The 22,504-nt window shown below is 52.2% G+C and overlaps 1 protein-coding gene across 5 annotated transcripts in view; it reads left to right on the plus strand.

Moving 5' to 3' along the window:
• The window catches only part of GMDS (GDP-mannose 4,6-dehydratase), a 419,605-nt gene that overhangs the window by 227,144 nt on the left and 169,957 nt on the right, over positions 1–22,504 (plus strand). The window lies entirely within an intron of this gene.

Here is a 22,504-nt window from a genome sequence, read left to right on the forward strand (position 1 = left end):
GGCTTAGTCTCTTGGATTCTGCGCCCCCAGCCGTTCTGCGGACGACAGCCCTGAAGGCAGCCGGGGGACCACGCGCCCTGATTTCTCGGCGTGGCCAGGGAGCTCAGCAGGCTCTGTTTCGGGGTGTAGACCAGGAGGGAAGGGCACAGCTGGCTCTGCCTGAGGCCGCACCGTGCCGCACCCCGGGCTGGCCCGAGGGCTGGGTTCATTCAGCCTCCAGACCCAAGAGCCGTGTCCTGCGAGGAAGGCAGGTGGGCGGAAGTGCAGGCGACGGGAGGGCGGGAGCCCTGGAAGGGAGCGGCGGCCTGTGGAGACGGGCCGTGTCTGCCCCTCGACCCCGGGGACGCCGCTGCGGCCGAGGGACAGCCGTGGTGTCTCCTCGTCCCTCTCCATGATGATCTTTATAACCAAAGCTCCAGAGTGTTTTTGGCACCGAGCGGTCACTACCCTGTCGCTGTGCCTTCATGCTCTCCAGCCAGCGTCAGCTCAGACGCGTTCCCCGCGCCTCCTGCTCGGCCTTGCTCCGAGAAAGTGACGTGCAGTCCAGGTTAAACACTCGGCTCCTTTGCCTGGATCTGCAGACACATTTGTTTGATATATGACGAAGATAAGCAGGCAGAGAGAGGACGAGTGGGAGGACCCACTTACTCTGAGATAGCTTCTCTTTTTCAACTTCGAAATGAGAAATAATTGTGTTTATCTCTGCAGCACGGAGATAATGAGGCTGTAAATTAATTTCCATGCAGACTCTTCTAGTAAATTACAGTTTCACTCTTTTCCAGAATCAGAAGTCTAATAGGATGTTTCTGGGTCAAGTGCTCTGAGCCTCCTGCCCCTGTTTCTTTATAACAAGGGTGTTATCCCCTTCAATCCATAAATTATTTGAAACACCCTTTTAACTTGTTGGAAGAGAGGTGCCAGAGCGCTTAAATATTTCCTGTTTTGTCCGAGTTCTGTGTTCCTTTTCACTTATTTCAGCATGGTCTCCTCCTATAATTAAACCAGCGTTTCAGAACTTAATGTGAAGAAGGGAGCTCACAGACGGATGATGGAACTCTGTGGCTCAAAGAGATAAATCTTGGGGCCCTGCCAGTAGGTGAATAACGAACTTGTACTCAAGCCACTTAGGAGCGATCAGCTGCGAGGTCGGCCGCTCAGGGCACTGGGGCTTAATGCACTTTTTAATGAGTAAATCATGGCTAACTGGTGCTCTCATAATTTAACTCCCTTTTTAATATACTGCCCATGAGTTATGCCCCTAAAAAGCAAGTGTGGTGCCCTGAGGGCCAGAGGGGACTGGGAACATTTACAGACGAGCGTGACACCGATGTGAACCAATGGATTATTTGAATTCCACTGCCTCACTTATCACTTAGTGGCTGCAGGCTCCGGTGGCGAGCCTGAGGACTGCGTTATGTTAGCCTCAGAAATAAATGCTAATATCTGCAGTGTTTCCACATTCCCCACCATATTTGGTAAATTGTGCTCACTGAGCCCCCTGAGGGCTGCCAAGAGCCTGGCTAGCAAACACTGCCACTTTGCCGAAGACGTACTGACCACTGGTCCTGCTTGCTGGCTTTCCACAGTGGGACCTGCCTCCTTTCCTCCTTTGGACTCAGGGGTTTGAGCTTTTTATTACAGCGATGATTTGAGTTGTGTGTAAATCGCGCTCCTAGATCGCATTTTCCTTCGTTGGCAGAGTTTTGATCTTTGGATAATAATGGAAACCCTTGAATGTATGAGCTTAATGAATGGTTGTATTGATCTGTTTTTCGCAAGGATGTTTAGTTGGGCACTTAGGACCTGTGGGTAAAAAAGTAGATACCCAGGTCGAAGGATGGTGGCAAACTCAGGTCCCCACATGGAGGTCGATTCTTGCCCTTTCCCACTGAGGCTCTTACTCTAACCGTAGTTCCATGTATCAAAGTTATGGCCAGTTGAAGATTATATGCTAAATACTGCTTAGATGCCTGCTCTCCACTCATCAAGTCTAAATGAACCGGAAGGAAAACTATGTAATACATTTTGTAATGATTACAGAACACTTAGATTTGATTACAAAAATATGTAACAATGTATTTGTATGTATTCTTACAATAAGGAAACATAAAACATATCTTCCTTTCTGATATATTTTGTATTTAATTTGTTGTTCAGTTGCTCAGTTGAGTCTGACTCTGCGGCCCCATGGACTGCAGCAAGCCAGGCTTCCCTGTCCGTCACCAACTCCCAGAGCTTGCTCAGACTCATGTCCACTGAGTCGGTGATGCCATCCAACCATCTCATCCTCTGTCGTCCCCTTCTCCTGCCTTCAGTTTTTCCCAGCATCAGGGTCTTTCCCAGTGAGTTGGCTCTTCAAATCAAGTGGACAAAATATTGGAGCTTCAGCTTCAGCATCAGTCCTTACAGTGAATATTCAGGATTGATTTCCTTTAGGATTGACTGGTTGGACCTCCTTGCAGTCCAAGGGACTCTCAAGAGTCTTCTCCAACACCACAGTTGAAAAGCATCAATTCTGCAGCGCTCAGCTTTCTTTATAGTCCACCTCTCACGTCCGTACCTGACCACTGGAAAAACCATAGCCTTGAGTAGATGGACCTTTGATGGCAAAGTAATGTCTCTGCTTTTTACTATGCTGTCTAGGTTGGTCATAGCTTTTCTTTGAAGGAGCAAGCATCTTTTAATTTCATGGCTGCCGTCACCATCTGAAGTCATTTTGGAGCCCAAGAAAATAAAGTCTCTCACTGTTCCCATTGTTTCCCCGTCTGTTTGCCATGAAGTGGTGGGCCGTGGTGGTGCCATTCACTGTGAAGCGATGATGCCCTGGTCTTCGTTTCCTGAATGCTGAGTTTTGAGCCGGTTTTTTCACTCTCCTCTTTCACCTTCATCAAGAGGTTCTTTAGTTTCTCTTCACTTGGTGCCGTAAGGATAGTATTATCTGCATATCTGAGGTTATTGGTATTTAAGTTAACATTGAAATTTAAATGTTACTATTTTATTGGTGAAGCTTTTGGTCACTTGGCTTAGTGTCCAGGGTAATGAGGAGGTGCTCAGCTGTAGCTGGAGTGGTAGCTAGGCAGCAGGGGTGCTGGCTGGCGTTAGACTCACGTCTGCTCTGTAAGCTGTGTCTCTGTGCGAGTCACAAACAAAGGTGTTCTCGGTAACTCAGAGTTTTAGGATAGACAGATGGTATATCTGAGGGCTCCTTCAAATTTCAAAATCTGTTTTGTAATATATGTGGAAAGATGTTTTCTAAAATAGTCTTCAACATATTTACTTTGCATTTCATTTTCATTGCCAACTTCTAAAAGCCATTGATCTGTATGTAAAAAGTAGGTCAACAGACAGTTGGTTAATTCTACAAAGTGATTTTTAAGGCAGGAGGCCTAACATCTCTCTGTATTTCGAATGCCACACGTGAGGGCCTTTGCTCCTGGCAGAGGCATGTGCTGTTTCCTGAGCTGCTCTGACCAGGATACAGGACACGACCATTTTCCTCCAATCCTCAACCGATACGCGGACTTGGCTCAGTAATTGTTCCACAGGTGGAAAAACTGGAGCTCAGCCTGAGATGTGTAACTAGAGAAACGGGAATTCTGAATGGGATAACCAGCGCTCTCTTCTGTTACGTCCTGTGGCCACGTCCGTGTTAAGTCCACACATGGACACCATTGTGCAGTGAGTGCAAGAGCTGGGGGCTCGGAAGGTCCCATCTGGTGCTCGTAGTAGTCCACAGCAGGCGTTGTTGGGAGTCTCGTGGTCAGTGACTTCCTGTGACTCTGGGTCACGTGCTGGATGTTGCTAATGGCGTCAGGATTAACTTCAGAGTTTCCCCTCCTGAGCCTGCACGCCGAGTTTCTTCATTACTTCTCTCTCTTCTAAGTGGTCCTGAAAGTTGTGGTCATTGTGAGTACAGAATAGGGGGTTTGGGGTCAACTTGCCCTCCTACCCTAGGAGCACTTGAAATGACAGCTGGCTCATCTCCTTCCAGCCGTGCGTGTGCGTGTGTGTGTGCACGCGTGTGTGCGTGCGTGTGTGCGCGCATGTGTGTGCGTGCGCGCGCGTGTGTGTGCATGTGTGTGTGCGTGCGTGTGTGCGTGCATGCGTGTGTGTGTGTGTGCGTGTGCATGTGTGCGTGTGTGTGCGCGCGCGCGTGTGTGCGCGTGCACACGTGCACACACATGCACTTATGCTCACATGCACATACATGCTTACATATGCTCAAGTCAATGGTGATTTAACTACAACCATTATTTCTATTTCTAAGTAATATTTATCTTCACTAGAAAAGCCGATTAGGGAGCCTCACAGAGAGCCCTGGGCTTCAGTTTTCTCTGCCTCCAGTTCTGAGGGACCAAGGGCTGCAGAGAGTTGTCCCCCAGCTGCCTGGTAAAGATGCTTAATTCAGCAGCTAAACTGGGCGCCTCGGCTTGGAAATGCTGCACCTTGGTTGTAAGCCTGTGCCTTCCTTGGCTGATTCAGAAAGGAGGTTCTAAAAGCAAAATAGTGGCGCACACAACCCTTCTGACATGTGCATTGGAGAAGAATCCCTTCGACAGTGTTTCGCGGACAGAGGTTCCTAGGCGTCGGGCCTCACCCGGGAGGAGGCATTGAGCCTCTCTGGCCTCATGGATGGGGCTCCCTGCTCCTGGTGCTTCTCCCAACCTCCGGCATTTGGCCCGGCTCCTCTGAGGGCAGTGGGCACGCAGGGCTGGAGGGGCGTCTCCTCTGCGTCCCGCTGTGCGTCCTGCGGGAAAGCAGAGGCCCTCCACTCCGGAGTAACCGGAGCCCGCTTACTTCCAGTGCGCTCAGTGGGATTTCTGGGCTGAGAGCTGGAGCAGGCAGTCCTGCGGCATCCCTGAGATGAGAGATGGACGGTTTGGTGGAAAGCAGAGCGGACGTCTGGGGACAGACAGATCTGTCTCGTGCACCTGGCTCTTGTTTTCATCATGTCTTTGCTGTGTTAGGGCTGTGCTCTTTCTTCAGACCTACTCCCTGTGACCTGATCGATGCTGCCCTGATGAGGATGCCTGGCAGAGCTCGACAGTGGTGTGCTTCAGGGGTTTATTCGGACCCACTGTCCTTGAACCTGTACTCAGCCTTCTCTTTTTCTAGAAAGTAAACGATCAATTTCTCATCTGTTATTTTTTTCTTCTTTTTAATTGCTTAATGATACTTTTTTCAATTTGGTCTGATGTTCAAGGCTTGATACCCAAGCCCAAGGGCGTGGCTGCAGGTCGGCTGCAGAGCCGTCTCACTGCTGCTCTTTGTTCTTGTCTTATCTGCTTCCTGCGTGTCCTGGGCGTCTGTGCAGGTTGATCCCTCGTGTCACTGGTTCCACTTCGGCAGGAAAAACCTCCTTTTCCAGCTTCTTTGGTTTCTCTGTGACTCCTTTTCATCCTGCCTGTTTTTGTTTTTTAATAGATGGATGTCTTCTTTACAAAAATATTCTTTCCTAGAATGTCTTGTTTTTCCCCCTAGAGTTTATACCTTAGCATTATTTTAACTTTGGTTCGTCTAAAAGTTACACAGTTAACAAGGTGTTCTTTTATTTCTTTACCCTTGATTCCTTCTCTCATATCTCATCAACACATGTCCTTATTTCCAGTTTGATTTTTCTACTAGTACCTAGTGCTGTAATGGGGTGGCAGTTTTCCTGCTGGCCTCACCGTCACCAGAAGATAGGCCCAGCCCGCGTGGTGGGTGGGCGGCGGTTGAGATCCCCAGTGCATGAAGGGCATCCTTTCTGCTGCCAGAAGTTATCTTTGTTTCTGATGATTGTCTAACTAGTAACATAGTAATGGAATTTGGTTGGAATTGGGAAAATCCGGAACCAACTGTCTTGCCTTGTGCTGAGAGGGGCCTTGTAAGTGATCACCCTGCAGAGATGACGCCTCTAGCAGCTGTTTACATGTTACCTGGATGGCTTGGGTCCGAACAGCACGTTCATAGCCGCAAGCATGGGTGCTCACTCGCTCACTTGTGTCTGACTCTGTGCGACCCCATAGACTGCAGGCCACCAGGCTCCTCCGTCCATGGGATTCTCCAGGCAAGAACACTGGAGTGGGCTGCCATCTCCTTCTCCAGGGATTGAACCTGTGTTTCCGACGTCTGCACTGGCAGGTGGGTTCTTTAACCCTGCACCACCTGGGAAGCCATTCACAGTTACAGTACTGGGCAAAACCAGGGAAGTGAGACGCGTGTCAGCCCGGTAACGCTCTGAAGGTCTTCATCTAACAGTGGGGTCCCTGTGTGAGTCTTCCTTCCCTGCCTTCTCGTTGTCTTGCTCCGACCTCTGCCCCCATGACCAGCTCCACTCGGAACACACGAGGCCCAGCACACCGCACACTGGCTATCTGTGGGAGAATGAGACCTGTCCAGGGTCTCCTCCTGCTCACGACAGCTCTGCACGGCCCTGATGTGGCATGAGGTCCTGTGCTCCCGAAGCAGGAAGAGCGGCCCCCCGCCCCCTGAGCCCGTCCATCCAGACCTTCGGCCTTGTCGCCAAGGGCCGTGCTGCCCAGGCTGGGGGACCAGCTGCCCTCGGGGACCCTCTCCAGTCTCCTTGCTGTGCTCAGATCAGAGCTCAGTGCCAGAAGGCAGTTCCTAAGAGATGCCTCAGGAACGCAGTGCATCTCCAGGCCGACCCTTGGAGGCCTGCGTCATGTGCGTGGCCCGGCAGGTAGTGGGTCGCCTGTCAGGACGCTTTCCTTCAAGTCCTAGGTTTTCTGCTGCTGAAACACAGAGGAGTGAAGGAGAGAGAGTCGTGAAAGAGAACTTGCCTGTTATCATCTGAGTGTGACAACTGGGGTAACGTGTGAGAAATCGGGATAAATCTCTCTCTTCAAGGAACAGTCTTTTATTTAGCACAAAGGGCCCTAATCCGGCGGTCACCGGGGGTTGCCTCGCCGCCGGCCGCCTTCCTAAGCAAGTCAGCAGCGCAGCGTCCCGGCCACGGCTTGGCCTCCGAGGACTCCGAATGTTCTGCCTCCCGCCTTGGCAGCTGAGGTTGTTCCTCTTGCAGCCAAGTTGTCCTTCTCACCTGAACCTAAATATATTTTGTGACCCCATGGACTGTAGCCTGCCAGGCTAAATATATTTTAGAAGTGTATTTTTAAAATGTATTTTGTGCCCACTACCTGCTTAAATAGAAAATCACCAGTTAATTATTGTCTTTGCCATGCTTATAACTAAATTTTAGAAATAAACTTTGAATTCTTTTGTCCCCCTCTTTCTATAACAACTTATTTAGGGAGTATTTACTGAATACCCAACATCTGTTCCGCTGTATGTATTTTGCACTGGGATTAACTGTGTGGTGAATTCGATGCAGCCTCTGACCTCAGGGAACCCCGCACCCCATCCAGAGCCACACGGTCCTGGAAATGAGTCCTGGTACCTGGCGGGTGTGGCGGGGGCTCTGGGCCCAGGAAGGAATGTGGAGAGAAGTGAGGGCCGTTCCCAACCCCACCCCTTGCATTCACTCTGGAGTGCCTTTCTATTGGGGAAAAGCCACCCCTTTATTAGAGTCTCCCGCACTTTATTTTTAAGTGCTGTTTTTGCAGATATCTAATCATTGGATTCGCAGAAAGGGCACTGGGTTCACTGGCACTTCAGTTCCCTATTCTTGGATTAAATAGATAAAACTTGTCCCCAGCAGCTGCGTGTACATCAGTGGGTATTTCTCACCCCTCACTTGTCACACTTCTATGAAAGGGGCCCATGGCAGCACCATGGGGCTGGGCATCGCATTCTAGCGGAGGCGCTGGGCTCACTGGTGACGCTACATCACCCCAGGGTTGTAAAGTGGAAGCCTGTTCCCGAGGAGCTAAGTAACGCGATTGGTCTGCATCACTGACTGGAGGGCTTTTGGGGAGATGGGAGGCCGTGGGCTTCTGTTGCCCGTCACAGCTGAACCAGGTGAGCTGGAGGACGTCGACAGGTGTGGCTGACCTCTGAATCCTGGTGTTTGCCTCAGAGAGCATTTCACTCTTGATCTTTTAAGCTGCATGAACTTGCTCCGCAGAGACCTCCCCCAGCCCGCCTCCTCGTCGCACGTGGTGAGGGTGTGCGGGCCGGGGGCTGAGGGAATGTCAGTGCTCCCGCCGGGCTGGCCTTTGCGTCTCTCCCAGGGCCTGTGACCACAGGGCTTGGAGGTGACAGTTCCAGCAGCGCGGCCTCACCAAGGTGACCCCTGGGGATTGTGTCCGTCATCCCGAGACCCTCCTCTCCTCCCCGGAAGCACCAGGGCTTGGACACTGAGCTGCAGCTGGCAATGGGTTTACTTGGGCAAAAAGAAACAAAACAAAACTCCAATATTTCTAAACATCCTCAGTTCAGTTGCTCAGTCATGTCCGAATCTTTGCGACCTCAGGGACACAGCACGCCAGGCTTCCCTGTCCAGCGCCAACTCCTGACCATCTAAGCATCCTAATGTAGGAAGGGGCGGGGCTGGAGAAGGGGCGGGCAAGCAGGAGGAGGGGCCTCGCAGGGAAATCTACCTCGGGGCCCAGCCAAGGCTTGCCCGCCGCCAGAGAGGGAGAGAGGGCCAGAGAACGCTGTCCATAGGGAATCAGCCATCTTCTCTTTCTCTGTGAGTCGGGACAGAAGGGAGGACTTCCACTTCACGGTATGTTCCCGGGAGGCGTTCACTGAGGAGACGGGAGCGCCAGTGCCAGTGCCTGGCGTTTACTCGGCGTCAGCTTTCAGGAAACGTCGCCTTATGTCATCAGTGTTCCTGACGGCCCTGGGTGGGCTGCTTGTCCCAGAAGCTCAGAAATTGTCCAGAAGCCCCCGTGAACCTGGGTCTCTGCTCCCAGCCCCGCCCATCCCCAGCCCCGCCCATCCCCAGCCCCGCCCCATCCCCAGCCCCGCCCCCTCCCCAGCCCCGCCCCCTCCCCAGCCCCGCCCCTTCCCCAGCCCCGCCCCTTCCCCAGCCCCGCCCCTTCCCCAGCCCCGCCCCCAGTCTCGCCACAACCTGTGCGCAGCTGCGCTTCGTTCAGAAGCTTCACGTTCGGTTTCAGTCTGTTCATTACATCATTTGTGTTCTTTAATGAGGATGCGGTGGAAGACGGCGTTAGATCATTTTGCTTGCATGCTTTAGAACATGAGATTAGCAGCCTTCCTTCTTCTTCTGGGCAATTTCTACTTTGTCAAGTGTACTTTGGGATAATATTTGGCAAATAGAAGTTGTGAATGTATTTGGCAATACTTCAAGATAAGAAGGCTCAGTGAGGACTTCAAGACTCTGTAGAGAATCTCCTGAGATGTCCAATCTACCTGTGTAATTGTGGTGGTTAATGGTTTGGAGACAGTAGCAGAGCGCCGTGGGTTAAACATCGGAAATGCTGTTACAGTGTGTCTCTCTTGTGCTGACATACTTTCAAAAGTCTTTTCAGTCCTAATAGAGATTGTGTTGGCACAAACTCTTCCAGTCTCTGTGTGTGTTATGTGTATATGTAGTTATGTAACTTTTACATAGAAAAAAAAGATTGAAAATGAATTTGCCTAATAAAAGGTATTCAGATATTATTTATAAAATTTGAATCATAAGCATCAAAAATGATGTTCTTTACATTTGTTCAAATTCATTCATTTGAAAGAGTTTTCTTTTGGAGTAGAACATTTTTGGATATTTTTACAGTATTTTACAGTTTTGTATTCTTTTTATTTTGAATTATATGTGCCCCAAAATAGGTAACCTCAAATATGAGGCCATCCCATATTTTCCACAGGGAAGAAACAGAAAATGTGCTAAGCCAACTGAATATTTTAACCTTTAGAAATGTGGACAGAACGGTTAAGTGACTGTAAATATTTAATTTGCTAAATTAAGTACATATTCATATTTTAAATGACATTAGGATGTTTAGATGTTTAGGAGTTGGCATTGGACAGGGAAGCCTGGCGTGCTGTGTCCATAGGGTCGCAAAGATTCGGACATGACTGAGCAACTGAACTGAGGATGTTTAGAAATATTGGAGTTTTTTCTTCTTGCACTGTATTTTATCCAGTCCTCTCAAATGCGTCTTTGGCATCTATCAACCAGCCGTTTCCCCAGAGCCCCTCCTCCACTGCTGGCCCCATGTCGGGGCACCAGTCTGAGGCCTCGGGGCCTGGCGGGGACAGGCCGTTACTCCTCCTGCTTTGTAGAGGATTCCAGTGTCTTCGTTGACCTCAGACTCTTCGGTGATGAGACCATGCTTGCGATGATTATAGCTCCTTCAGTGCCGTGTCTTTAAACAGATTCTTTCACGTGGGCCCTTGAATCGTGGAAGCTAGGGTCGATTGATGTTACTTCCAGTGAATGCCTTCCCTCTCGCCCTGCCGCCCCCCGACGTGGCGCTTTGCTGTTTGAAACGGTATAACGAGAGGCCACCCAGGGTCCCTGGGACCCTATCAGGGCTTGGGCAGAAGGCGCACTGGGAGGAGGTGTCCCCACACCGTGGAAGAAACATCCTTGTCTTTCTGCATCAAATTTCACATTTCTTCCATGAGATTTTCTGTATAAACAAAATCTCCAACTTGAAATTGCATCAGGCCAAAGTGGAACTCTGGAGTCGGGAACAGAGGGACTGCTTTCCCGGGGGTCCCCCACCCCTGGGTCGCCGCCTCCCACGGGCCGCGCTGCAGCTCAGCCCTGCGTTGGCGTGGCCCCGGGGGCCCGGCACTCTGCGGTGGGGGCTTCCTGCAGGAGGCGGCTGCGGCCGGGCGCCTGGGTGCTCGCCTCCCGCTCCAGGCAGTGCGGGGGTGTGCTTGGCGCTGCCCCCAGCTCCCCCACCCATCCGGCAGCCTCACCGAGTCCCCGGAACCCTGCTGAGGAGCCAGCATGGCTGCCGCTTAAAGCCAGGGCCCTGGGCCCAGGCGCTGCCCCCAGGTTGCTTGTCTGGAGCCTGGTCTCCCCATCCTCTGCCCAGAGCCAGCGGCGCCCATCTCCAGGGACACAGGGGCGCCCTGGCCTCGTTCTCGACATGCCCCCCAGGGTGGGCGGGGCAGGGGTGCTACAGGGGAGCCCAGGATGGGGGTGTGGACCCCCCCCCCCCCGAGCGACTGCCTCTGAAGGGCAAGTGCAGGGAGGAGGGCGAAGTGCAGGGAGGAGGGCGAGTGCAGGCCGCTGACGCTGCTCACTCTCCTGTGGCGTTTCCGAGGCTCCCCCAGGACCCCCAGAACACCTCCACCCCTCCCGGCCTGGAGGAGGGGCTCTCGCTGTCCCTCTGCCTCTGAAGGCCTGGGACAGGTCCACCTCCTGGGCCGCCCCGGCTGTGAGCCCTCCGCCTCTGCTCACCTGTGAACGGAGTCGCCGAGCCCCAGAGCGGTGTGGGGTGTCAGTGGGCTCCAGGCCCCCGAGTCTGCAGCCCCCGTGGGGAGCCGGTCCCTCGCTGGGGGCAGGGCATGGCGAGGCGGGGGGAGCCCAGCCGGTGGCCGGCTCTGGGCTGCCATGTGTGCTGTGTAATGCTTGTCATCTCCAGTGAGTCATTAAAAGGTTCCCCTTAATGGGGCTTTGAAGTGCAGGGCAGCTTGAGCGCATCCATAAATTCCACAAACAGCCCTCTGACTGCGCCGGCTAATTGCTTGCTCTTTGACTTATTAGGATCAACTGAGTTAAATAATTTGTCACATGTGTGGCTCGTAATAAATAATGTGACCGGCCGGTTTGTGGGCTGCCTGGGTGATGCGTTGCACCCCTTTCGGGTGTTGCCACACATAGCCAGCAAGTGGGGCTCTTTTATCCCCAGGACCATCTTTTCCTGCAAAAAGAGGAGCTCCTGACGGCGCAACTGGGGGAAGAATTCAGAAGAGTCTAGTTACAAACAAATGCGTTCACTTCTGCTTCAGCCTTTCCACAAGGCATCAATCGTTATTTTCCTCGGCTGTTAGGCATCTGTACCACATGCCATGCAGCTCGTAGGCTGGGCTGCCGTTGGTGCGGGTCCAGGGACTGCAGCTAAACTGGGGAGGAGGCTGTCCTGCTCGCAGCCCCAGGCGCCCTGTGTCCCCTCTTGCTGCACGCAGGGAGCCCCCCTGCCGCTGCAGGTGTGGAGCTCCATCCGCGGGGAACAACGGGGGCCGCAAGGGCAGGAGACGGGACATGGCCAGGGAGGGGCCATCTGGGAGAGGGCAGGAGCAGGCCCAGAGTGGACGGGCCCACTCTCGCGCACTTGGGGTGAGTCCCTCACTCGGGGCCCAGAGTCCTTCCACCTCCGGAGACGTGACGCCCCAGCAGCTCTGGGCCGCCTGGCTCTCAGCTCAGCATCGTGTGTTTTTTTCACATTCAGGGAAAAAGGGGCCGGAGGGCAAATTTCTTGCCGTGCTGTTAATCTTAGTCTTGACTGTGTTCTTGCAGAAAGTGTCATGTGACTAATAAGAAAAGAATTGAGCTTATTTGTGACTTTTAAAAAAATCTTTGCAAGAGCAAGTCATGCTTGACTCTGCCTGTGCTCAGCAGTGGCCACCTAGAGCCGCGCTTCTATTGTGCTTGGGGTGGAGCAGGCGCCTCCGAAGGGAAGGCGGCCGCGCTTTTCTCTGGCAGATGAGTCTTTTCACAGTTCCACAAAGTGATTCTGCAGCAGAACAAGACAGGAAAAGTCCAGCTCACCCGGGCTTCCTTTCAGCTTTTTCAGTTCATGGACTACCATTTACAACTTATTTATTTGTCTGTGCTCCCCAAAGCACTCAATTGAAATAATAACTGCCTTAACTAACACTTTTATGGCAATTTTAAAAATTAAAAATAACTCCTTCTCTGTGCATGCTGCTTCAGAATTAATGTTCTTGAGCCGTTTTCTCTAATGACCTATTCTTTCTCCCTCTTTGAATATGTTTACTTAGGGTTTTAATATATCTCTATGCTTGCGTATTATCACTGAGACAACAGGCAATAAAAATGCCAGAAAGTCTCAAACAGTGAGGCCATGAAGTCAGGAGCAGGCTGCAGCTGGAGGAGGCCCCGCCCTCCGTCAGCCTCTGGCACTCAGGCCTCTGGGCTGGGCGTTCAGAGCACAGTTAGATAACAGGGTGAGTGTGGGGTGGGCGAGGGTGCGTGTGCTCCGCATGGGGACACGAGTAGGAGTCCCCGCGTCTGGGGTGTCATCTCCGGGCAGCGGGCCTCCTCTGCCAGGCACCGGCCAGTCATCCCCTTGTGCAGCAGGTGGCTCTCGGCTCTGGGCCATCGAGTTTGTTGGCAGAAATCAGTGGCTTGGTCCAGTTCATCATGTCTGCTTCTGTGTGAGGTGATATCAAGTGAAATAAAGCTATTCACCTGGCTTCACTGAGCTCATACCTCCTGAATACTCTTCCCCAGTGACTCTTTAAACATTGTGGGTGTGTCTCGGGTGTGACGAAGATAATGGTTCTATTAGGAAGAGTGTGTGAATGGAAGATGGCGTTCAGGATGTTTATCTCGTGGTGTACTCTCCTGCCCTTGAAGGCAGAACGTGCTGGGGTGGGGCTTCTAGCTCGGGGGCGGGCGCCATGGTTTGGCCTGGTCCTCGAGGGCAGGCTCAGGACGTGTGGTGGGGGGCCGCAGGGGAGATGAGGGGGCAGAGGAGAGATGGGGGTTGGTCAGTGAGTGCTCTGCACAGTCTCCGCGTGTGCGTGTGTTGCTTCCTGGTGTCTGGGCTGGTGGACATACCTTCCTTTCCGCCCTCTTGTCAGGGGCAGGGGCAGTGGGCTCAGGCACAGGGCGGCGACCGCAGAGCGTGTTTCTCCCACACACCCTGGCTCAGGACGGCCGCCTGAGGTGGGGTCCGGGCAGCGTGGGGAGCAGCACCTCCAGGCCTCCCCAGAGGAACAGGGGGCGAGCCCAGCCCAGTGCCCCAGGAGGCAATCCCCCCTTTCCCGTGTAAATTATGAGGAAATGTCTTAAACCTAAAATAGGCATGGGGAGCCTACCCTTGATTTCTGTCCTGTCCAGGCTCATCGAGACGGCCTGTCACAGCCGTGCGTAAGTGTGCAGTGTGCAGACCTGACACGCCCGTCACGAGGTGCCTGCCACCGAGGTGAGCATCCCGCCTTTCACATGGCTGCCCAAGGAAGGCTTCTTTGCTCGTGAAACCCTCGGGCCTGCGCCTTCAGCTGTGCACAGGTGCAGGGCCCAGCCCGTCACCTGCAGGCCCTGTGCCGAGCTTCTCGTCCTGGTCCCGAGGCTTGGCCCTCGGTGCTCCCGATCGGCAGGCGCGCACCTGCGCTTGCTGCTCCCTGGGTCCTGTTAGGGAGCCGGGCCTCCAAAAGTGCACCCGTGCGTCACGTATCGCTGTTCTTCCTGCCCTGGTAGCCCTCGTAGCAGAGTTCGGGAACCCTCCACTGAAGCCAGGGGGTCAAGACTGACCCTCAGCTCTGCTGAGCCACGCCTCTGAGATAAATTCCATCGCCTGTAAACGTCTTGAACTCGAAGAGCCTTTCAAACTGTTAAATGAAGGAAGGAGTGTAAGGACGCTCACGTTGGTGCCTGTGGAGCTGGGCTGTCTGTCCCCTTCCGGGGGCTGAGGCTGCCCCGTGGTGAGGTGGGTTTAGGACCGTCAGGCGAGTCCCCAGAGCCCCTGTGGCCCTTGGTCGGCACAGGGTGGTGCTTCCCAGGCGGCCTGGGCAGCGGCCGGGATGGGCGGCCTGGGCAGCGTTTGTGGGTGGACACTGCTGGCTGCAGAGCTGCTGTCAGGAGCTGAGGCGAGCACTCGGGACCCCATGTCCCTGGAGCGGCCGCACCAGGCAGAGACCCTGCCGAGCAGGCTCCTTTCCTCCCGCCTCCTGCCCGCTGTTGTCGAGGCTCCTGGGGACAGGTGTTCTTGTAGTTCCACCTCTCAGCCAATGTTAACTTTTATTCTGGCTTGTTTTCTCAGAGTTTCCTTTTGATTTACTGACTTATTTTTCTTAAGCATCTTTGTGTCAGTTTTTAATAGTTCACAGTTACTCAAGCAACAGAGGGCGGTCTCCTGTTGTGTCTTTATCTGGGACCTGCGTCTACTCGTGTCTGGAGATCTCGGCTGTGGAGACCTTCTTGTGTGATATTTAGGCTGAGTGGGCCTCGGGCTGTAATGTGCCCTGAGGGTCAGAGTGTACAATGATGTCAAGTCCAGATGGGTGGAGTCTGGATCTGTCAGGATCATTTCTGTATTTGTGCTCAAACGCTGTCGAATCTGCCAGATGTCACCTTGCTGTTACCTGTTAGGACTCCTACCTAATCGCTTGTCTTACTTGCTGCTGCTGCTGCTGCTGCTAAGCCACTTCAGTCGTGTCCGACTCTGTGCGACCCCAGAGACGGCAGCCCACCAGGCTCCCCCGCCCCTGGGATTCTCCAGGCAAGAACACTGGAGTGGGTTGCCATTTCCTTCTCCAATGCATGAAAGTGAAAAGTGAAAGGGAAGTCGCTCAGTCATGTCTGACTCTTAGCGACCCCATGGACTGCACCCCACCAGGTTCCTCCGTCCATGGGATTTTCCAGGCAAGAGTACTGGAGTGGGTTGCCATTGCCTTCTCCTATCTTACCCTATAATAGTATAAATAAAATACGTCTTCATTAATATTTCAGAGAGAAAAAACCTTTTCTTTCTTAAAAAACACATAAGGATAATTTTATGATCCTGAAATAACCCCTGTTATAAGGTTTCCCTTTGACTCTATTAGCCTGCCCTTTAAAATGCAGTGTCTCAACTTTAAATATTGTCACAATTTATGCTTTTGAGTTGCAAGTAATTTTTCCATATATTAAAGAAGTCGCTAGAACTAAAGTCATCAGAAGGAAACACAGAATCTCTGTCAAATTATTGTACATAAACTGATAAGCATGGCTAAATATATCTATGCAGTTTGTCCAAAGAATATTTTTGCTTAAACTGAAGGACAACACTGGAGTCTCTGTTAATTTTTTTTTTTTTTTTTTTTGAGGAGGGGTGCTAATTCAAAAGTTACCAAAACTATTAATGCATTATAAATTAAAAAAAAAAAATGCCTTTCTCTTGTCATCCTGGGAGTTTGCCACGCTGGGTTGTTTCCCTTCCTGGAGAGGACCCTAGCCGACCATCCCACCCCGGGAGGCCAGCAGAGGGGGCGGTGGTGTGTGCGGCCCCAGCACTCGACCGGACACCTCAAACCTCTGCTTCTTCTGAAGTTGGGAGGACTGTGCTGGGCAGGGAACGGTGGGGAGCACTCCAGTGGGGCAGGAAGGGTGGGGACTACTCGGGTGAGGCAGGAACGGTGGGGGGCATTAGGGTGTGCCCCTCGCTGCACTCCGGCAGGTCCTACTGCTGAACTTCAGGGCGCTCGTCGAGGTGCCTGAGGCCTGCCGGTCCGCGAGGACTGGGCCCCTTGTGGCCGCGGTAGCTCCAAGCACTTGACGTTTCTAAGCCCTTTTCCCGTCTGTAATGTAAACTCTGTGAAGCTCCGGCTTCTTTAAAGCGTGTCCCCTGCACCGAGGCAGCTCCCACAATGAAACCTTTGTTCCCGGCCGCGTTGCACATTCGTATCTGTGTCCACACTCCCGCTGTCTGATGTTTGTCTGGTCTGGAATGAGCGTTCATCTTTAATTACTGGATAAACATTTTAAACAGGTGTGGAAGGACTGCGCCCAGCCCAGCCCAGTGCGGTGTTTATCTCCTGGCTGCCGGGCAGCCCGACCCCTCGGCCGGGGCTGGAGGTACGGGCGGAGGGGCAGAGGGCAGAGAAATGCCCAGGTCCCACGTGAATCGGGACTTTGCAGTTATAAATTACGTACCACCAGAACGCCCCTTACCGCAGTCTGCACGCTAGGAGCGGCCTGGGGACGGCGTCTCCTGAGCAGCATGCTTCTCTGTGTGGGAGCGCTGCCACGAGGGGCTGTGTGCACCGCGTCTTCCTCCTTCCTGGGGACTGTGCGGCCCCGGCTGCCTTCTGCGGGGCCGTGGTGTGAGCAGATATAAAGCAGCCTTTTTCTCGCTGCCTCTGGGACAATGAGGCCTCTGTTCACAGGAACCCGGCCGCGCAGACGGCCTCGCGGGCCACGGGGCTGCTGGAGCCCAGGTTCAAAGCCGTCGGCCTCCAAGTGCTCTTAATTCAGCGTTATTTTTGCTGCTCTAACCTTTTTTTTTTTCTCTTTCTGCATAAACCTTCTGAGGCCTCCTTGTTTGGTTGGGAACCCAGCAGTGACTTTTTCTAATTAGGTTAAAGTTAATCAAATGAAGACTTGGATATGTTTAACCGTCATTTAATCTCCTTCTCCTCCTCTTCCCCATGGATTTTATCACCTTAGCTCAGTTTGCTGTAAAGTCTACCCTCACTTCTGCCTAGCTTCAGGTTTTCAAGTTTGGGAAAGCAGAGGCCAGCAGGCATTTCCAGGCATCTCGTTTGTGCTGGAAGGAAACACGCAGCCGGTGCCTGAGCTGCTTCTGACCGGATGGCTCTGCTGCCCCGCCATCCTCCACTGCAGGTCTTCCCTGCTGGGGCCCTGGGAGAGGAGGCCTGCAGTAAAGGGTTTCTGTAGTTAAGGATGGAACAGGGAAGGACGGCCACAGAGAACCGGGAGAACACTGATGTCTGAGGAGGGGACTGATGAGATTAGGGTGCTCCAGTCGATTTAAGACAGTAAGGCCGAAGAGGGAATCTGTGAGCACGCTTGATGCAGCTTCTCTACTCTAGCAATGAGAGTGTGAGCGCCCCTTCTTGCTGAGTCCAGATTCAAGCCCCGGATGACATGCTCTGGGAGGAGGCAGTGGGGGAGGGGAGGGGAGGCAGGGGGGAGGAGAGGAGAGGAAGGAGGGAGGGGAGGGGAGGCAGGGGGGAGGAGAGGAGAGGAGGGAGGGGAGGGGAGGCAGGGGGGAGGGGAGGGGAGGCAGGGGGAGGGGAGGGGAGGCAGGGGGAGGGGAGGGGAGGGAGAGGAGGGAAAGGAGGCAGTAGGGGAGGGGAGGGAGTGGGGGGAGGGGAGGGGAGGGAGTGGGGGAGGGGCGGCAAGCAGGGGGGAGGGCAATAGAGTTGGGGGCAGCAAGGCTGCCCTTGCCGCTTGGCTGGACTTTGACAAGCATCCTTTCTACTCCATGGACGAGGAGTCAGGTTTCGAGTTTCGAGCTGAAGGCCGTGGGGTGGTGCGCGGAGGGCCTGGTTCTGATTTTCAGTGGTGCTAAGAAGGTCAGGGTTCACATTTTTCCCATTTTATCCTGAGCTCATCACCAGCGGGTCTGCCTTTGCACACGTAGTAAACACTCCCGAGCAGATGAGACCAGGACGGGGTTCCCAGCCCCGGCCGGCGCCGACACCCCCAGTGTGAGGAGAAGAGTCCATGCCGCTGGCGGTGCAGCCGCTGCTCCACCTTCGCACCGGCTCTCTGACGGCCGCGTGTTCTCGTCTGCAGTGAACAGTGACGTCTCGTTTCCGACCTGAGTGAAGGGCTGCTTCATTCGCGCCTTTGTTCCTGTGTCTCGGCCACTGAAACGTATGCTTCTGGTTTTAAGCCACTGTTAGGACCTGCGTTGCATAAAGACACACGCTCTTGAAATCCTCTTTTTTCCTAGTCCAGAAGTTAATTATACTTCCTAAGGCCTTGGTCTGAAAGGTTAGTCAAAGTGCTATTCCTGTGTTAAAACCCATGAGTAATAAAAGTTCTCTAAATAACTCTTTAATATCTATGTATTTTATCCTCTTAGAATTCTTTTTGAACGAATAATAAAAGTAGGGAACATATTTCTTATATTTGTAAAAAGTGACTTAAATTTCTTTTTTATAAATAAAATGTTCTGACTTCCCTCTCTTCTTAGACAGTTTAATCTTATCAATCAACAATGACCACTTTCTTCCTGTTAGTTTATTGGCTGATTCGTTTGAAATTGGCCAATGTCTTTTTAAGGCTATACACTAGAAAAAAAATTTCTTTTCTATTTTGTCATAGCTGTAAACGTTGATTCGTGATGTTGGTACAAGACGCAGATGTGAAGGGAGGGACGAGTATGTGCTGCGTTTGCATTTATTGATGAGCGGACGTTGTACAACACCAAACAATGCCAACAATCCCCAAGGTGAGGGGCTCATAGACTAGCAGACTTCTGCACTGTTGAGACCGCATATTCAGCAGCTGAAGCAAATGTGAGCATGTCTAAATCTCTAAGAGTGATTTCAATCTATAAGATTTTGTTTAAAGCTTTTAGGAGGTGTCAGAATCTTTAAATCACCAATAATAAAATAGCCCATTCTCATGCTAAGTAAAAGTTAAAAAAAAAAAAAGGCTACCCAGATACTTCATGTAAATTTAGAGGCATTGAATAAAATCAACAGGAGGCTTCCCCTCCCTCCCCTGTTTACCCTGGAAAACACTCACACACACTCACACATAAACACACACACACACAGTCACACACTTTCCTGTGAGGGGCTGCTGTGTGCACACATCACGTAACATGTCAGGGTTTGCAGCCAAGCGTTTGTGGGCGCTGTTTCCAGTCCACTTGCCCTGCTCACAAAAACGTACCAAAACAAACAGGAAAAATGTACTCTCTAAGGTAAAGTCCTAAAACATCTTCTCTTTGACTTGCTAGAGGCTTTCCTATGGCGAGATCTCCTCTGTGTGTTCAGAAAGCCCAGCGGTTGTGCATGCGAGCCCCGGTCAGAGTTCATGGATAAGTCCTCCCGCCCCGGCCCCCATCGACGGCTCGGCCCCCATGTCGCATCACAGGTGACAGAGCCGACTGAGGCAGCAGAGGACAGGCAGATGCTTTCGAATTTAATGTCTAAAATCACATTCCCTAATAAATTTCTTTTCCTGTTCCGCAGAGTGAAAATACAAGCATTGTTCCTTACATGTTCAAAAGTAGAACAGTGTACTTAGTTTAGCTTCTGAACATTCAGAAATGATCTGTAACTTCAGTATTTGATTTCTTTAGTTTAGGGATGCTCACTCGGGGTTTGGTGTAAGTCGACGCGCGTTTTATGTTTGGAAGAGACAATGCTGCTTGGAGAGATTGGTCTCAACAAGGTCACAGTTCTTGTGTGCATAGAAATTATTCCTCCTCCTCATTAGCTTTTCACATATACCATTGTTTTAGCCTAAAGAAGAATATCTCAATAGTACCAAATAATAAATCCACAGCTTTTTTTTATTTAACCAAGGAAAATGTTACATGAATAAGGCGTTAGATGTTTTCCATGAGGCTTGCTGGGCACAGCTGGGCAAGCGTCCTCGGCGGAGACAGACTGCCATGAGCTTTGCCAAGCTGTGGGAATGCATAAATTGTAGACTTCTCTTATGAACGGTCTTAATGCTGTCAACCTTGTTCTGGCTGAGGCAGAGAACTTTTCCGAGGTGCACACTCTGGCCTCCTCCCCGGCTGGCTGCGCCGTGGGCCGCACCAGACGCAGCCTAGGTGCGGGGACCGGCTCGCCGGCACTGCTCCTGGCCGCCGATGCCGTGCCAGCGGGAGCCCTTGCCTTCCTGCCCTTTCCGTTGTCTCCTGTCCAAGGCCTGTTTATGTAAAGGAAGAACCACTGTTGCTGTTTGAAACATTAAACAAAATAATTTTATTCCTCTTTCAATACTGCTGGATCACCCACAGCCTCTAAAATAAATAAATGAGCTTAGCTCATCAAACAAAACATTATTTTTATTGGTCTGGTTTGTGAAGAATGAGGAATTCTAGTGCAGAAAGTATCTGTCCTTTCATCATCGTCTCCCTTCCTGTTGGAGTTATTTTCTGTAAATCCTACTCAGATAGTCCAGGGTTTAAAGTAACTCAGACGTAGAAGCTGGGAGAGTGGTTGGTGTACATATCCTCCCGGAGCCTCTTTCTTTAAGGTTTGTGCAATGACTCTGTGCATAAACACAGTCCATTACAGCTGCTTTTCAGTTGGAATTTTAGCAAAATTAAACGTCAGTCTAGTGATAGGAAGTATTTTGACTTTGTTATCTGGATGAACTCTCTCAGAAGAAAAGCTGGGTGGGACCAGGCATGTTTGTGAGCACCTGGACCCTCTGCGGTGGGAAGGGAGTGCGTTTGCTAGGACAGGGCTGCAACAGCTTCCCCCGTGGCCTTGGGTGCCTCCTGGTCTCTCACTTTTCGAGCAGAGAGATTACAGAGATGACCTTCAGCCACGGACGTTTCTGCTCTGTGCCCTGAAATCATAGGCTGTGGATCAGCCGGGCAGCGCTGGCGTCCAGCCCCGGAGGCTGCCCTTCTCACGGGGCGGACTCCACCGATCCCCTGGAAGGCAGCACCAAGATGCTTACTCCACTGGCTCTGGGGAAACTGATGGCCACCCCCATATCACTGCCCGGGCAGCGATCAGAGCCTGCTGACATCTGTCTTTTGGGATTATCCACCCTTTCAGCTCCCAGGGGTTCTGGTGACCCAAGGCCGACTCGTTGCCACCAGAGAGGGACAGACAGAGCGATGCTCTTGGTGACTGAGGTCAAGGAGTTAATATCATTTAGTTGGCAGTTTTAAACGTTTCTTGGAAACTGCTTCAGTAGTTTGGTCTCTGCTCTAGTTTGCTTTTCCGTATGCTTTGGTCTAATGGGGAAACTTGAAAGCTACAGCTTCACGTTTGAAAGGCTGCTGTTCAGTAGAGGAAGTCGAAATCAGCTATATTGCTCCAAAGATCAAAACAGCATTTTGTAACAAAGTCTGACTTCACTGTTTACCTGAGTTGGGAACAGTGGCAGCAGCTAGCTCAGGTGTGGGATAGACAGCAGCCCCGGGTTCACCTCCAGCTCTGGGAGCCCTGGATCCCCGTGCTCCTGTTCGTCATGCAGACTCTGTTGTCTTAAGTACGTCCGGCCCCTTCCCGGACACTGGGCTCACACACACGCTCCTCCTGGAATGCATGTTGTCAGCCCTGAGCTTGGGAGCTGTCAGCCCAACCCTGTCCTTCACGGCCTGAGAGTCCCTCCATCCTGTGGGCATCGTGCCTGCCAAGGTGACTCGCCAAGCTTTTCTCTAGGGACCTGGCCCAAAAGCAGCCCCGTAGCAGACCCTTACACAGCTCCACAGGGTGCTCACTGGAAGGCAGAGCTTGTTTCTGTAAATTAGACTCTTGAGCGGGCAGGCCTGATGTTTCTTGCCCCTGCGGTGGGCTCTGGCTGAGATGCTGCCCGCTGGCCGGCAGCTGGTGGAGCAGAGGCGGAGGCACCAGATGAGAAGCGCGGGAAGCCCAGGCGAGGCTGCAGTGCAGCAGGGCTGCTCGGGTCCTCACCTCCTTCCCAGCAGCGTCTGCTCGTGTGCGGGTCAGCGAGCTGGGGAGCTTGACATGGTGAAGCTTCCAAACAACGTAGGGTTTTACCTTCTGAACTAAGTTCCTAAAATCCAAAACCTGTGGGCCACACCCTGTTTCACATGTGACAACTTGTGACCTAAAACCCTTTTCATCTGTTTTGGGGGTGCTCTCCATATATTAGTAAAAATATCCACTCCTCGGTTTTGAGTCAGGTTCACTGTGTGTAGCTCACACACAGTGATGCTCACGCTTTGCGGCGTGTACATCTGTGGGGCTTGTAACTGCAGCAGTCCTGTGACCGCCACACCTTCAGGATTTAGAATGACCTGCATCCCAGGTGGCT

Source organism: Ovis aries, chromosome 20, assembly GCF_016772045.2.
Source record: "Ovis aries strain OAR_USU_Benz2616 breed Rambouillet chromosome 20, ARS-UI_Ramb_v3.0, whole genome shotgun sequence".
In the NCBI taxonomy this organism is placed as follows: domain Eukaryota; kingdom Metazoa; phylum Chordata; class Mammalia; order Artiodactyla; family Bovidae; genus Ovis; species Ovis aries.